Here is an 18566-nt window from a genome sequence, read left to right as displayed (position 1 = left end):
ATTTGCTCAATGTCATTTTGAATGTTCCCCAATCTGAGGATGGAATCCCTCAGGTAATACTGGAAACATTTTGATCACTTGTATTTTGAAAAGAGGCACTTAAAATAAACAACCAAAAATGTTTTTAAGCAAAATATTATATATATAAAATACACATATACGGTTATATCTATATATAGGCTCATATATTTGGTTGTTGGAGAAGTAATACAATATGATTATTACAAAATAAAGCAACATTGAGTTATTTTTTTAAGAATATTTTTCCAAAACAGGAGAGCTAAAAACAAATATTTTAGGCATCGTAATCCTCTACTGCCCCAATAAGTAATTCAAAGATGCTACAGAATCTTAGTACAATAGTTGTATTTTTCCTGTTCTGTTCCTTTATTAACAAAAAATATGGGTTGAACTTTGCTGACATCTTTGACTAGTCTTTGGTACTAAATTATTTGTGAGCATACAGAGCTAAATATAGACTACTTTTATTTTTGCTAAAAATTTTACTGTTGTCTTTCTCAAAATGCATGGCAGGGTAGAGGGGAGAAGGGATGGGGTGAATGCAGTATTTGCTTATCAGAAAATGCCCAAATATCTATTTTGGTGCATCTGAGAGCAGAAATGAAGATTTCCAAGTAAATAAACAAGCTACATGAAAAAACATCAGAACAAAAATGCCACAATTCTTATTAGTGAGAATAACAATAGGAAGAAACAGTTACATTCTCTTATAAATTAGCTATATAAATTAAATCTTTATAAGCCAAATTTGTGTTTAAAAATAGAGACAATAAAGACACATATGTTTATAGTGGTGTTAAAAGTATCCAAGTTACAGCAGACAATCACTGTTTATATTTAGGTTGGGGGAAAAGGAGAAATGAATTTCCTCTTTCAGTTAACTATGTGGTATAGACTTCTGGGCACTTTAATTTATTTTCAATCCAAAGTGTAGACAGTGTTCACATATAGGAGATGAAATGTAAAGTGTTCATCAGTTTAAAGCAGATTCTAGTGGATTTGTTTTTAATTGATATATAGTTGATATACTATGTTATGTTAGTTACTTGCATGTTAAGTTGCTTCAGTCATGTCCAACTCTAGCTTGCCAGGCTCTCAGTCCATGGGGTTCTCCAGGCAAGAATACTGGAGTTGGTTGCCATTTACTTCTCCAGGGAATTTTCGCAGCCCAGGACTGAACCTGCATCTCTTATGTCTCCTGCATTGGCAAGTGGGTTCTCTACCGCTAGCGAACGTGGGAAGCCCATTGTATGTTAGCTATGTACAACATAGTGATGCAGCTGACAAAGGTTATACTCCATTACAGTTATTGTAAATTGTTGGCTCTATTCTGTGTTGTACAGTGTATCTTTGTAGCTTATTTTATCCATAAAAATTTGTACCTCTTCCTCGTCTACCCCATCTCTTGCTTCTAGCTGCCTCTCCAGTCTCATTTCTTGCTATTGTCTTCTTGACCTCAATCCAGCCAGCCACAATGCCTGGATTCAGTTTCTCCAAGATTTCATTTCCTGTCTCATGCTTTTCACAGTTGCTTCTATTTGTTTAAGTAGTTCATTTAGATCTCTCTTTGGGTTCAGGTTTCAGTTCTGACTCAGTGGGAAAGCTCTTCCTGTCCTCTCTCTCTAACACCAGCCCTCTCTGGTCTAGCCTGTCACCCAGTATGCTTTATTCTCAGCAGTCACAGCCCTCTGAATCATCTTGTATTTGTTTCCTTTGTGTTCATTGACTGTCTTGACCCCATGCACAAGGCAGCTCCTGTGTTTCTAGTGCCTAAAACGTGGTTGTCCTTATAGCTCCAAGTAAGAAGCCAAGAAATATTTTAAAATTTGCAGTAGATCAAATTCATGAATTGCAAAGTCATCCATTAGACTTATCAGATAACCTAAAGGAGAAGAGAGTAACTGGTGCCAACGCTGTGCATTTTGAGATCCTGGTTTTCCCTAGAAACAATTCCAGGGAAAGAATTGATTCTCTGCAGAGAATCAGGGGTATGATTTGTCTCTTCCTGTGACATTTACCCCCACAGCTGTGTGCCTTGAAATATAAGTCTTTACTAGTAAGTCTGGAGTGAAAGCCCCTTGTGTACATGATGGCTCAGACACTGAAGGCATGAAACCACAAACTGGATCCAAATCACAGCCCTGCACTCTGGCCCTGTTTTAATTTACTCTGATGGGAAACTGTATCTGCACGGCAGGGAAAGTGGGTGTGTTGCTGACAGCTGTTTCCATGCACTGAGCCATCAGATAGTGGGACTGGCAATTGTGGACAGGAGCAACATAAAACAAGCATGTTTTATGCCTGTTGGTCTGCTTGGGCTGAGCAGTTTTTTGTGATTTTGATGATTTTCAGTGTTACTTGGATGCTTTCTGAAAAGTTTACAGTCATCCATCTCATGTCAAAAACTGTATTTAGAGGGATCAGTGACACAGATGATGTAAGCTGCTTGGCTCAAGAAGAACTCTTGTATTCAGAAATCTTCAGTCTAAGAAGTCATCATGGGACTTTAGAAGCTTCCAGAAATGTCCCATTGTATCTACAGTAGTATTAACTGCATCAAGGATGCAGTTGGCTGAAGCCATGTAAGGCACATGTTTTAAGAGTCTGTGTATTCATGCAGGTGAATGTTTTAGTCCTTTTTTGAAGGTAATTGCAAGTGTATCTTATTGCGTGGACTTGAAGCATTTTAAATAGAGATAGACGAAATCCTTTTTGGAGCCAGGTGATAACTGCTACGGTGTGAGGAGAAAAGCAGCTCCTCTGCCCCTCCTCTTTTTAACCAACCGCACTTCCCCATGCAGTGTTTCCCCTTGAAATGATGCAGCTTTGCTTCACGAAGGGGAAAGTCACTTTATAATGGACTTGAGGCAGCAGCTGTGGGCGCGTGAAAAAGCGATACTTCATAGCCCAGCAGCCTCACCACAGTATCCTCGCAAGGGGACCGTGACATAGTCTTTGCTCTTGAAGTAGTAGCTGGCCGGGCGCTGAGGCAGAAAGCAGACATTCCTCAACAGGGTGGTTTTCCGCCTGCTGACCAAGGAGGCTCCAATTCCCAGTTGCAGAAGACCTAAGACAGTGAAAGCTGTGTAAAAGCTAGCTCAGGGGCCTGTGTAAGTACCTGTCACAAATAAAAACGCCTCTAGGAAGATGTGTCAGAGAAGGCAATGGCACCCCACTCCAGTGTTCTTGCCTGGAGAATCCCAGGGACAGAGGAGCCTGGTGGGCTGCCGTCTATGGGGTCGCACAGAGTCGGACATGACTGAAGTGACTTAGCAGCAGGAAGATGTATATAAAATTAAATAATCTCATAAAAGCTCCTTTAGTTTAGGGTTATATACTTCCTGCCATTCCATGCTGCAACATTTGCCCTTTTATGACAGAGTGCTGTTAATAAGGCTACAAATGTAAGTTGGGTTTTTTAATTTTCTTAATTGTCTCCTCCCCTCACTTTGCAAATGGACACTAACCACTGATTGATCCTCGGATGGCATTTTAATTCATATTGATCCACGATCGGATTTTAAAACATGGAGAGTGCTGATTTAGACTTCACTTTTTAACCTCATAAAATATATGCTGTTTCATTTTGCATATAACAGTTACAACCTTCTTCCCGATATCTAAGTTCACGTCACACCTTTTTGATAAAGAAACCCGAGCAGGCTATTTTCACTTCTCCCACCTAAAGGGCAGCTGACACATGTACACATTGCCTTTCATAGGCGTGATCGTGTATTCTTCCACTTCATTGGATTTCTATGATGATTTCAGTTGACACTGCCAGAGAGAAGATGGCATTTTGAAGTTCTGTTCTATGAGTCCTTCCAGGTAAATAAAAATGCAATATGTGGTATAATGAGTTTGTTTGGACTTCATGTCTCCAGATTCAGTTTAGTTCAGTTCAGTCACTCAGTCATGTCTGACTCTTTGCAACCCCATGGACTGCAGTACGCCAGGCCTCCCTGTCCTTCACCAACTCCCGGAGTTTACCCAAACTCGACCATTGAGTCAGTGATGCCATCCAGTCATCTCATCCTCTGTCATCCCCTTCTCCTCCTGCCTTCAATCTTTCCCAGCATCAGGGTCTTTTCAAATGAGTCAGCTCTTCACATTAGGTCTCCAGATTAATCTCTTGGTAATTTCTGGGTCATCAATGACATTCCAGAGTCACTTTTATTTCCATCTAGCAACATAAAGGCAGATGAGGGTAAACGCCCTCTTGTCACCCTCCCTTGGTGTGCCCTTGGCTATTCAGCCGTCAACACACACTGGTCACCTGCCAAGATTGTTTTCTGTGTGAGGCCAAGATATTACACACTGAGTCCTTATCTCCATCAATCCCAGGTCACTGACATATTCTTCTCTTTGAGACTGCAAGTGTTTGCTTTGTGATTTTGGCCTTGGGCTATGTGACACATGGATTTCTTGAGGGCAGGGAATGTATCTTCTCATTTTGATATTCCTAGTACTTAGCCCAGACTCTGGCAGGAAAGCAGTGAATGCAGAGACCTGCTTACCAATTCTTTACCATGTGCTAGCTTTCTGGTCAACTTGACAAGTCTCAATCTTTCTGTGGTTCCATGGAGCTGAGTGTTTTAGGGTCAGATGCACACAGGTATGAAAACAGCTTGCTTATATTGTTAAGAAAATGAAGCCTGAGATTTCTTTCATATCTAAACACTGAATGCTTTTACCAAAAAAAAATACTGTTTCTGTTAATAGAGCACTTCAAAGTAAGTACATCAGTCAAAGAAAGTGGACGTTGTCATTGAGTGAAGTACAATATTTCTGCATAATTAAGAAAGAATAATTGAAGGTTGTTCTTTGATTTGGTAGGTCTGATTTGAAGGGAATTTGAACGTTGCACGACTCAAGATGAAAATGAAATAATTTTGCATTTTGGTATTTTCTATTATCTGTTGAAGTGTTTCCTTTCAAAGGATATCTGTTCTTATATACTGTCCCCAAATGCGATCTTTTCAGAAGGCGTGTTATCATCAAATGCATTTTCACAAAGCATAACACATTATGGGATTTGAATGGAAGGGAAAATACATTTATAAAAGCAATGCATAGTAGCTGGGAATACAAATTTTGTTTTCTGATGTTAAACATGATGAATCTACAAGTCAGATATTTGTCATTAGTAACAATGACTCATGGTTAAATATGGCATAAATAAGTGGTAAAAGGCCTCATTACACAACTAAAATTAAGAATATAAGCTTCATAGAACCCATGTGTTTTCCCCCTCAGACAGTGAAACAATTAATGCATGAGTTATGAAACAGGAAAGGAAAAAGGGAAAATTCTATGTGTTAATTAACAACCATTCCTTATGCTTAGTATTTTCACATAATTTTTATCTTCTAAACTTGAAGTTTCTTCCACGTAGGTAATTTTCATCAAAGAAATCTGAGGCTCAGGGATTTTAATAACTTACCCAAGATTACAGGTTATAAGTGGCAGAACCAGGATTTGTCTGACACTGTTATTCATAATCTTCCCAGTACTTCTGTGAGGCTCTGAGCAACTGCTACCTATGAGAATCTCCCCAATCTGAGAAAGGCTGAAATCCTGATTTAAGAGTAGCTTTCATTATAGCTATTAGAAAGGAATGAAATGCTCTGTCAGAGGTAGCAAACCTAAATTATAATCAACAATGATAACAACTGTGAAACAGGAAACTTACTTGCGTGAAAGTATAGCAAAATAATCAAAGGCTTCAGGCAGACAGTAGTCTGGGAAAAGGGTGATGAACGTGACCAGTCCCATATGCCTGGTGATGTTCAAGCGAGCAGTTTTGGTCCAGGGTTTTACATGTACTAAACAACACGATAGAGGAATAAGACGAGCTACTATTCTAGCCACACACCGACCACCAACTCAGCTGAGAGCACAGCTCAAGATCTCATGGATCCTTTTGGCTCTGAATTATCAGGACAGTTTTAGAAATGAGGGCCCAAGCTCAGACGTAAAAAAAAAAAAACAAAAAAACCTACCCCAAAGCATCCATCTAGTAAGTGTCAGGACTGAGATAAACTTAGAGTGGTCTAAAGGCCGGTGAAATGCTTACAACCGTATCACCTTTGCCTCCCTAGGGGATCACTGAGTAACGAGACACAAAAGATCTAAGGCAGAGTTGATCTGAATAATGGAAAGTGATGCCTGGTGGGAGGTAGTGAGGCAACAGGAGGAGGGCACAGGTGAAGGAGTTGGTGTTAGAGAAGAGAAGGGGTGCTCCGCCTTCTGAAGTTTCAGGGCACAAGCTGCCCTTGGAGACAGGAAAGGGTGCCCCTGCCTAACCCACGAGGTCATGTCCGCTCCTTCCTGACAGGCAGACCCTTTCTTTCTCCTGTGCTTTGTTTGTCTGACCCTGTCACTGCTGTCCCCCTGCTGGAAACAGTCATCCATTCTGCCTGGTTAACGTCAGCTTTCTGCTGTGCTTGGTATTTCTATACACCTTGCCCTGGGTGTAGAAAGATGTTGGCTGGTGAATAAAATACACAGGGGGGCAATCATTAAATGAAAACCTTTTCTTTCCGTGTGGCCTCAATAGTCAAGGAGAGGTTTCTCATCTAAGAGATCTGAGCCATCATCTCTAAATCTGTCTACTTGGCAGATTCACTAACCCAAGGATATATACATCGGCACCTGAGAAGTAGGGTGAGGGCACATCTCTGGCGCAGCTGATTGTGCTGTGTTGCCAGGTGGTGTTCTGAAGCTGAATATGGGAAGATGGATGGGAGTGGGTGGTCTGTGGCGGAAAGTCTAGGAATATTGCATTGGGTATGAGTCTGTAGACCAGCGTTTCTCAAAACATGATGGAATCACCCAACCATCTTACAGAATGCAGACTCTGATTAAGTTTGAGATAACTACCTGAGATTTTGCATTCATCACAAAATTGTGGATGGTGTATACCTAGTCCATTCAGGCTGCTATGAAAATATACCATAGGTTCAGTGGTGCAAACAGTAAACATTCTTTCCCACCCTTTTGGAGACTGGAAACTCCAAGATCAAGACCCCAACCAATTCATTGTCTGGTGAGGACCCCCTTCCCAGTTCACGGATAATTGTCTTCTGGCTTTGTCTTTGTGTAGTGGAAGGAGCTGGATAACTCTCTAGGGTCTGTTCTATAAAGGCACTAATCCCATCCACAAGGGCTCCACCCTCATGACCTAATTACCTCCAAGAAATTCCATCTCTTAGCACCATCTCATAGGGAGTTACAGTCCTAACATACAAATGGACTTAGGCGGGTGGGGGAGCACAAACATTCAGGCCAAAGGTGCTAACCTCAGAGAACATTTTGATTTTTCAGGCTGTGGAGCATCTTGCTCTGTTGCATTTGAATCAATCATCTATTTGCAGGGCAGAGCCCCCAGACAGCAGTTTGCACTAATTCTTCCAAAATCGTCTGTGTAGACTATGCCTCTTGATGCCAACAAATCATCCAGAGCTGATTCCGCACATCTCTTCCCAACTCCACACTGTGAGATCAAGGTGGTAGGTTGATGACAGCTGCAGTCGGAGTAGCTTCAGCACAGACATCAGTGAGTGCCACCCATCAAAACATTTTTCTTAGTAGCTCACTCACTCTCTGTTGATATTTTATGAATTTATCATGACCCGAATCATGCTAATTCAGAGTATTTTCTTCCAGCGTGTTTCATTTTTACAACGTGATGTTATTTTATGTGTATTTGTAGGATGGGAGCTCCAGGCTTCCCAGGAAGTTATATTTTTTAAGACATCTAGACTCAGAAATAAGCTGAGTGATGCACCCTACTTACATCCTTTTACCTGGGTTGTTCCCAACATGGTGTCACCAACAGAAGAACTGCAGTGAATTACTAGGTGTAGAGCAGAATTTTGAAGCTTATTTTAAAGGTAACTTAACACGCTTGGAACTGTGTTTCATAATGCATGTAGTAAGCACATTTATTATCCTCAACAAAGCCTCTGCATAGCCACAATTTTGATGTTATTTCAATGGGAAAGTGTGTTCTGAACTACGCAGTCCACTTGCAAACACACATATGAACCTGAAATGATTTTGCAAGTTTTGGAAAATTATGTGACCTGGATCAAGGGTTTTTCTTAGATTGCAGTTAAGGTTTGTGCTAATATACCTAAAAATGATAGTAAGATTTATAGTAAAAAAAATAAATAGATTTACAGTAAAAAAAAAAAAAAAGCAGGAAAAAACCCCTAATATGTGTGTGTGTGTGTGTTTACATGGAGAAGCTACACAATAGGGAAGGAAAGAGCGGGGTGGTGGGGTAGAATCCCAGCGAGGTGATCACTTACCAGGTAAGAGAAGCTATGCAGCAAAATCTTGCTGAAACTAGCTTAAAACCAAGTGGCACTGTGGTTGCTATCAAGGGACGGAGGCTCAGCAATCACAGATGGAGGGCAAAGCGGCGTAAATCCCATGAGGTTGTATAGGACCTGCTTTGGAACAGAAAAATGAACTTTCCTGAATTTTTGTTTCTTTCTCCCTCTGTTTGGGCTCTAATAAATGTGCTTAGTTAGGTGTAGTAAAATTATTCCAAGACAGGCAACAGAGGGTAGAGGGATGAAAAATGAAGAAGCCCGCTGTTAATTAATAAGTGATTTTAACTTTGAAGGTTGGCTATGCATTTAAGATGCACATGGGGGGAACTGGCAAGGCCCGTGTAAAAATCCCAAAGTGTTAAGCCTTTTCTGAAAGATGGCTTCTTTATCATGATTTCTTTATTATTCATCTTTATCAGAAAAGCAAAATAAATGTCAATTTGAACACTATTAATAAGAGATTGAGCAGGAGTTTGAAGTATTCTACCATCTGGCTAAACCATCTGAATGTATATTGAGCTTAAAAGCAAAATTCTGTCTATAAATAGCCAGTCACAAGGCTAATTTTTGTGTATAAGTTCCAACAGAGACAGACATAAACATCATGGAAAATGTCTTAACTGCCTAGCATAAGTAAAAGATACTGCAGATTTGGGATTAGCTGTCAGGGATTGTTTCTTTACTTTTCTTGTTTAGCAATCACAGTAGTAATATATACGGTTTTCTCAGCATTAGGGAAGCTGGAAAACTGAAATAAAATAAAAGAAGACTGAGTTAGAAGGCTTGGCAGTGTTTAATCTGGGTATAACACTGACTTGTCCTGAGAGTCATTGACATGTCACTTAAATTACCCAGACCTCTGGCTCTTAAGGTATAAAGTAAAGATATCTCTATTTGGAGACCTGTAAGGTTCAAAACTCATCCGATATCATCATTATTCTCAGATTTGGAAATGGAAACATTTTCATGACCGCTGTGGCATCATCTGAGGTTCCCTACAAAGAGCAGTGATGTGTAATCTTTCTTACTATATCTGGGTCATTCAGAGTGTCTGACTACATAGTATGATATTGATTAGACAGGAAAAAATGACAAGATGGGAACTGAAATAAGTGGCTCATTACAAACCAAAGAGTGGGAGAAATAATGGTTAGTGATCTATTCATAGATAAGTATATGACTGAAGCTCCCTCTGTGATGAGGAAACACATGGCAGTCTGAAACTCAGGGCATAATGTCAGTCATTGTCTGAAATACCAGGAATATAATTTGAGTATAACATTGAAAACCTCTATTCATAAGGTACTCTTCAGTAATAAAATGGATGAATAAAATATCAAAACTCAAATTAGAATAGTGGTTTTCAGTTAGAGGTGGGGTATAATTTTTCCCCTTGAGGACATTCAGTGTCATCTAGAAACAGTTTATCACGACTAAGAGGGTGGTAGAGCACTGGGTGGGTAGAGGGCCTGGATGCTGCTAAAGATCCCACAGTCCCCAAGAGGACCCCTCACGACAGAGAATTATTCCCCCCAGAGTGTCAACAGTGCCAAGGTTGAGAAACTCTGAATTAGGAGACTCTTCTCCAACATCAGGTGTCCTGTGGGCTGCTTCAAATGAGTGAACTCTTTTAAATTCCACAAGACAAATGGGGCAACTGATGAGTCATTGACCCATCACACGGGACTCAGAGGTGGAATGACAACTTGACCACAGTCTTCTGGCCCACACTGCAGTTGCTTCCCTGTAGTTTTCCTGAATGTGGTCGTCATGGCAGGGGATCTCAAAACAAACCCTTTCTTTGTTCTTCTCCAACCAGTGTACTGACTTTGAGGAATCTGAATCTAGCCAGGGAAGAGAAGCCAAGTATCTGCAATTTTTTAAAACCCCCATGAGTGCATGCATGTGTGATCAGTCATGTCCAGCTCTTTTCAATTGCATGGACTGTAGCCCATCAGGCTCCTCTGTTCATGGAATTTTCCAGACAAGAATACTGGAGTGGATTGCCATTTCCTCCCACAGGGGATCTTCCCATCCCAGAGATGGAACTCGTGTCCCTTTAATCTCCTCCATTGGCAGGCAGATCCTTTATCACTGCATCACCAGGGAAGTCCTTGAAAGTCCCCATATGATTGTAATTCACATGAACATTAAGGCTACTGTACCTTACCAGACTGAACACTTAATGTGCACCAAGAATTTTTCATGGTCCTGAAAAGATGCAGCAGTACATATGCAGAGGAGAATCAGAGGTGCAGAGAGGTTTTTATTTATGGTCATGGTTCAAAATAGGAAATAACACTGTGAGCCTGCAGCATAGCTATTTAAAATGTAAAAGTGATTTACAAGTAAAGGCTGAGTATTCCTTGGTGGCTCAGTGGTAACAAATCCACCTGCCAATACAGGGTCCATCTCTGGGTTGGGAAGATCCCTGGAGGAGGAAATGGCAGCCCACTCCAGTATACTTGCTTGAGAAATCCCATGGACAGAGGAGATCAGTGGGCTGCGGTTCCTAGGGTAGCAAAGAGTCAGACATGACTTAGTGACTAAATAAAAACAACAGAAAATTAATGCTGCATCTGCCAAATACATGCTCAAAGTTGAACAGCCATCAAAGGAGGAACACTCTGGGCTGGACCAGCCGCTTAGTTAAGTAGCATAAATTTCTTATCCTCCCAGAGCCATGGATTTGTTCTCTTTGGATCATTCAACTTTAGTTAGATGGAAATTAGTCTGACACTCCATGAGTTTTCTATAACAACCTGTCTCATAAATGCCATCTGCTTTTTGCCACAGAAGTTGGGGAAAGTATTCGGGCTTCTCCATCATCCTTCCATCCCATGACAAACCTAAATGATCCCAGGTCAAGGCCACCTAGAATAGTCCCTAGCATTGTTTATATTTATGACGTGGGTTTCACTCCACAGTTACAGAAATCTTCTGAAACCGTTAACTCCACTTGGATTGAGTTGAATACATGGGACTCCTGATCCCCTGTTTTGCTGTCATGAAGCTTATAAAATTAATAAATTTTGAATGTATAGCTAAGAGGCTAAAAGAAAACTGGGTGAATCTATTTATGGCAGCCAGTTGTAAACATATTATTTTATAACAGTAATCTTCAATTTTATTACCTGACTCTTTAATTAAAGTAAAATATTACACCCTCCTGTAATATTGGTTGTAAGTTAAAAATTAACTTAAATATTGTGACTCAACCAAAGGAAAGGAATGGGGAAAAAGTACTGCTTTGTTTATGGATTGCTACAAGTGCCTCCTAGCCCCTTCCAGAGACTCTGATGAACTGCACGCCTTGATCATCGCTGAATTAGAGCAGCATGGAGAGTAAGAACATTACATGCTGGGCAAGTGTAGTGGGCAGCTGAGTATTGTTCTCATAATCTCTTTACGTGTTCGCAGATTGTCCTGCTAAGTGAACGCGTGCTGAAAACAAACTGTTTTGTGGTATTTGCTGATGGCATGAACTCTAGAGCACAAGCCCAGATTTTCTTTCCTGGGAAGTCCTGTTGTTTAGTGTTTGCAGACTCAGTTATTCGGATCTTCCAAGAATGCTGATAGCAATACATGTATAACAAGATCCATGTAAAAACTTGAGTGGTAAAGAAATTCAGATGATCCAAGTTCCTAATAATTACCCCAGGTTTGTATCCAAGGCAACAGCAAGATTTCTTCCACTTAATCTCATATCATAGAAGAAAAAAAAATCCTACAATTCTCAAGTGGAAATTAAAAGTTTAATATTTTAAGTTATGCAAATACCTAGTTACATTACCCGAATTCCATTACAAAATAGAACTAATAAATATATGGCAGTACAAACTCCAGCAATAAAGTATAAATGTATCCAGTAATAGTTAAAGGGAGGCAAAATTATGCTCTTGTTAATTTTAGAGTTCTTTGAAATATACTTGATACAGAGTCAATACAAAGTCTAAAGAAAGTCATGTGCCTACCCTTTGTGTCCATGGTTATTTCTCATTTATAAGGTCAGATGCCTTTCGAACACAGTTCTCGACCCTGGATGTACAGGAAAGGAGACTGGGGAGCTTTCGTAAAACAAATATGACACTAGCAAATACCCCAATATGTTGGCTCTATTGGTCTGTACTAGAACCTGGACATGAGTATTTTCTTAAAAACTCTTGAGGTGATTATAATGGGCAGCTAAGGTTGAAAGCCATTGGCAAGCAGAAACTTTGACTAGAGTACTTTACACAGTCATGCAGATGTTAATGAAATGCAAGATTTTTGCCCTATTAATGATCTGCCAGCCATTCAGAGAAAAAAAAAAAAAAATCTCTGCTTCGATACTTGTCATCTGTATAGACCAACCTTGAAAAACATTATCTCTTAATTAGATTCTAACCTTCTGTACTCCCCCTTCCACATGCAAAAGACAAGGAATAAAAGGCAGTGGAGAAGGAGGTCATTCTGGTGACTCAAGATTCAAGGGTTAAAGCCGCATAAATCTTTATGGGTGGATCGATATTTTGATAAATGGTCAACGGTATTAATGAAGGGTTTACAAATAAGGATTCTTCGAAGAAGATTTTTATCCTGTCTCTTCCAGAATGTGCTATAAGTGTATTTTAAGTCATTTTAAGCCTGGTATGCAGTGCTTCAGATGTATTTTTCATGATTCGAGAGTGAAATACATTTTAAATTCAAATACATACAGAATGGAAAACTCCTAGTTTCTCTTATCATCAATAGGTTGTAAGCAATTTGGAAAATCCAACGGACAAAGCAATCATAACAAGCCTCAAAGGATTTCATGAAGGAGCCCTAGTTTAAGTAACTTAAAAATCTTGTGTGAGCACGCGTGTGTGTGCACGTGTGCATGCATGCATGTGAACAAACTTGATCTAAATAAGTCCCATCACTTTTTTTCCGATTTATATTGCAAACATATTGGTTTATTGTTTATTAGCAGGTTGCTTATTTTTACTTCTCTAATGAGAATAATTATTTTTGGTCTAAAGAGAATAATATGGATGCAAAGTACTCAACTCTCCAAGTGTCAGCGGTGTTCGCATGACAGGTAATGAGGCAATTTGGCAGAACATCACAAACTAATTGAGCTCAGCTCACATCAATGAGGCTTGATCAGCTGAGGCTGCGCCTCCTAAAAAGAACAGTGGAATTAAATGAGACAATGTGACATGTACAATTTTAATTGGAAGCTCTAATTTAAAATATTTAAAAGCATGTTTAAAATAATTTGTGAATCCATACAGATGCTTCCTTCTCCAGCTAATTAAGAATATTCAGTGGGTCATATAAAGTCTGAGTGTCAAAACTATGAATTATTGAAGTCTCTGCACATATAAGTGTACTTGCACCTTTAGGCAAGATCAAATTTAGTTTAACAGAGGAAAATGAGAAAGAAACAATCCTCATGACTGCAGAAGGGTAGGTGATTTTTAAAGTGATATTTTTAAAACCATTACAAGTATTATTGCCCATCTGTTTTGAAATATCTTTATTAATGTTATATTTGAGTATATTTTAAAACAAGTCAGCTAGGTAAAATTTGGAATGTAATTTAGAGAGGCTATGGTGCAATGCTATTTTGATTTTTTTTTTTTCTGGATGCCATTACTCTACTTTTTATTGCTTTTGAGTTGTTCTTTGTCCACATAGCAAACAGTAATTATAAAGACAGCTTTTGAATAACCATAAAATTCTTAGCTTCTAATACTGCTTAAAATGTATAGCCACTGATTGTTTAAAATTCACCGCTGTTCTAGTTTTAGAAGAAAAAGAGTTTAGGGGAGAAAAGGAAAAATAGTTTTATTGCTAACATAGTCATAATTCAGTAATAAATCACCAGTAAAAATGAAACTTGTAAAATCTGATACCTGCTAACTGAAAGTGTAATCACAGTATACGAATAATTTAGACTGACAGGAAAACAACTTTTCTAGAACTATAGCAATGTATCTCCAATTTATTTCAGTAGCTTTAGTGTGACTTCCTAAAAAGAATATCATAAATTTCAATGTTTAGTCACATTTTTTATACATTAGCAAATGATATTGACAGTGAATAACTACAGAACATGATGTTTTACCATGGTTTTATTTACCTTTTTATTCCTACCACAGGTTTCCAAATGTTAACAAATATAATGGATTCATCTTAGGTAGTACTGAAAATTAGAAATGTTCTTAGGAAAGGAGAGATGTCTCATGAGCTAAGTGGAGAACTCTTAGGAATCTAGGAAGTAAAAAGAAAAGCAATACAAGAAGAATTGAGGTGGATGAAGAAAGATTGATGTCAGAGAAAGCAAAGCAAAGTCATTTTATTTTAACTGGGGTCTGGAGAAGTGAATTAAGGAAACTGAAACATGCTGGAAGAAACGTAGAACCTAATAACATGAAAACAGACCATTTTAAGTGGAACATTTGTCTCAAAGCTGGTGCCTCTTTGCTGTAAGAACTGCAACAACAACTTAGATTATTTTGTACATTATCTATCATCTAGGGTCTTTATCTTGCACAATTGCAGAGAGAAGGCAAACCCAAAGGAAATTCCTGTCCTCAGACAAAGAAAAATAAGACTGAAATCTTATTAACCATAACATACATGATGCATACACAGTACATATACATCAGACATGCATGCATGTATCACACATACATGCACATGTGTATGTGTGCAGCTTACATCAGAGGTAATACACAGCTCATGCATATACACGTATCCTGGATACGTGAAGTCTGAATGCATCAGACGTGGCTAAATATCCTGGAGACAGGTACCCTGGCTCCAACTTTTCTAACTTCTTTTTTGGGTCTAAATCGTAACAGAAGATTTCACCCCACTGATTTATTCTCCTTGATATATAAGTATTGGGGCTTTTCTTAAGTAAAACCTTTCTTACTCCACTTAAGAACAGAATTGAAAAACTGGCCCAATTTATTTCTCTATGAAATACAGCCTAATTTTCTTTCAGCCTCCAAAGGAGATGATTAATCTCTACCTAGGTTTTAGCCGGTTTTTCCAGGTAGGCAACATTATGACCAGACAGCATTGCTAGCTATGTGGTCTTTCTATTAGCACTATGATTTAAAATTTGCCCAGGCCCACTTAACTTTGGAAACAGACTAGAACTCAAGAAAACCTATTCTGGATTTAAATATTTATTTTTAGTGCAAATCATTTTTATAAAATTCACAGTTCCATTAGGAATTACATCTGTTAATCACCTACACTGTTGCCTGTTCTAAGAACAACTTAAAAGATAGCTATTTCATTTTGTGAAGTAGCTTCTTGGGTTCTTCAGTAATACTTCATAAATAATTATTACTGCCTATACCAAGGCTAATTTGAAAATAATTTATACCTAATTAGTATGCATTACTCCAAGGATTAAGAAGATGTAAATGAACACGGAAAATGAACCCCAAACATGAGGGTCATTGACCTATTAAGTCATAGCTCCTCGTGAGAAATCTCATGCTCTCTTAAGACAAAGAAATCGCATCACTATTCTATTACCATAAAAAGTCTTAGAGACTACATGGCCATCAAACTAATACCTTTGTGTACATATGTTTTTATGTATACATGTATTGTTATTTTTGTACAAATGTTTCTTTTTATAGATAGATTTACCTTAAGATACCAAGTTTGTTTTTGTGGATCAAAGTGATTAAAGGAAGAGAAATGATATATGGAGTAATGTGCTTTTGGTAATATATCATGACACACATTCCAAAATATTTCAATATGCTTTGAAGTCTATATGTGCTTTAATGTCTCACAAATATTATTCTTCTATATTTTAAAAGGCGTGTGTTAATAACTTCAGGGATGAGAAGCGGGGAAAATGTTGTAATTGGGATATTCTGATAAAACCATTTCCTTCTGTAGTTGTACAGAATTAACCTTATTTTCTTTAGAAAATAGACAACATTTAATATATAAATACAGGTAATATTATAACTGTGTTATCAATAGTATGTTTCCCTTAACTCTTTAATCACCTATGTTTCATTCTTGTAATAAGAGAAATAAGTGTTTAAGTTATATAAAGTGGAAATACCTATAGCAAAATCTCTCATACAATCTGGTACTTCTCGAAGCATATATTTTATATTTCTTCCTGGACTCAACATTACCAACTAAATCATAAACCCCTCAAACCTGACTTTTAAATATATAAACAATCAACATTTCAGACTTGTTTGTTAACATATTTGTAAGTAGAGATTTTGAAAAGCAGATCAGTAAAATTCAAACACCAAAATTTCATTTTCTGTCCCATTAGGATAGACATTTTTATGATGTGAATAGATTTTGTTACAACCTTTTATAACCCTGCCAGATATGCAAATTGTTTATTTTTGCATTTAAACTACCAGTTTGATTTTTTCCAAACTGGAGACAAATGTGCTATTTTAAATGAACAAATGAGCCTAAATTGACAAGCAGCCAAAAAATTCTCAGGAACTTATAGGAAACAAGATGAGATGGCATTTAATCATATGATATACTGGTTAAAGCTGATGTGATTTAGAAATATAATTAAGACATCTTAACTACATCAGCCCCATTTTATCACAGACACTCAAAAACTCATGGTGCCTAGTTGCAAATTGAAGACAGTATATAAATGTAACCCCAGCTTGGCAAACACTAGCTTTTCCAGCAAAGTCATCTTGTGTTACAGACTATATAGTGTGTCCAGTGAAAGATGATTTGTGTCAGCTAAAACTGTAGCCTGAAGCTACACTTGGTGTGTTATTACTTTAATCTAGTTATTGCAGCCTTGAAGTGTGTGTTAGCAAGTCCAGAGAAAAAATATCAAAAACACAACCTAGCCTGATCATTAAGAATTTCTAGGAATAGCAAAGAAAAAGACTCCAGGATATTTCTTTGTTTGTTTGTTTTTTGAGGATGCTGGCTTTTTATTCAAGAACAGATATTATCTAATGTAAGAAAATAATTAGAGTTTACCATTGTGTAATATTGCCTTCCATAATTGAACTTTTGAAAAAAAAGATATGCCAGTAAAGTGATAATTATATAGATTGAAAATTTTAAATCAAATATAGCTATTAACATTAGGACTAGTCTTCTGGAGTGTATTGGGGGTTGCCAATTATAAATTTTCTTTAGTTTATAAAAATGTGAGTATATGTATAGTTTCAAATAAGTCTAAGAAAAATATTTTTATAAAATGCCTTAATAACAGAATAGAGTATAAGTAAGCATTCAGTCATCACATTTGAATAAAAACCAAATTCTAAATAGTAATAAGTGGTATTTAAAGATCAATGTAGTCTCACCCATAAGATACATCAGTCATTTTTTTTAACTGATGGAAGGAAGCAGATTCAGAATTTTCAGTTATTTTATATCACCATAACATAAAAATGCGTTCATTGAAAACATAATTATGGATAGAAAAATAAATGAATGACAAAGTGAATTTTCTATTTGTTCTCTATTTTTGCTCAGTGTTTTTACATTATTTTGTTTTCTTTAAAAATTAATCGTAATGCTTAAGTTGTTTTAAAATATTTCAGTTGGTTCTTAAACATGGAAAGTATTTTGCTATTATGAGAAAAAAATGAAAATCAAAGTTACCAAAAGGATAGACCTAATGTAAGTGCACAATACGTTAATATCAGTAAATTCATTGTATTCATATACTTAGATAAATTGTTATATTTTATAAGTGAAACATTTTGCATGAGAAACAAGGAATTAACTTACAGGTTAATTTAATCATTTGATCTTTGAACTTTATTTTATCAGTCAGTGACTTTATCACCTACAGATAGTAACTTTATCACGTCTTTGGTTTTAGCCTGATGGTTAGTCATATCCACACACATCAATGCTTATGAAATTGTTAAATATAATAACATGAAATGATGGACAGGGAGGCCTGGCGTGCTGTGATTCATGGGGATGCAAAGAGTCGGACACGACTGAGCGACTGAACTGAACTGAACTGAAATACTAAAAAAATTTAACACGATAAAGCTTAAAAAGATGAAAACTAAAATGACATGATACCTAAAAATAATTCCTTTTCACCGTTTTAGAAGTCAAAGAATGTTTATATTGTAGATTTTTAAGAGGAATTAACAACTTCCAATTCCAATAAAATTTACTTCAAATATACTAGTCTCAAATGAGTCTCTCTTGTGTCCAATCATATAAGGT

The sequence above is a fragment of the Moschus berezovskii genome, chromosome 26 (genome assembly GCF_049115385.1).
Source record: "Moschus berezovskii isolate FMDL1 chromosome 26, NW_MosBer_1.0, whole genome shotgun sequence".
Taxonomy (NCBI): domain Eukaryota; kingdom Metazoa; phylum Chordata; class Mammalia; order Artiodactyla; family Moschidae; genus Moschus; species Moschus berezovskii.
Note: the sequence above shows the minus strand (reverse complement) of the source record.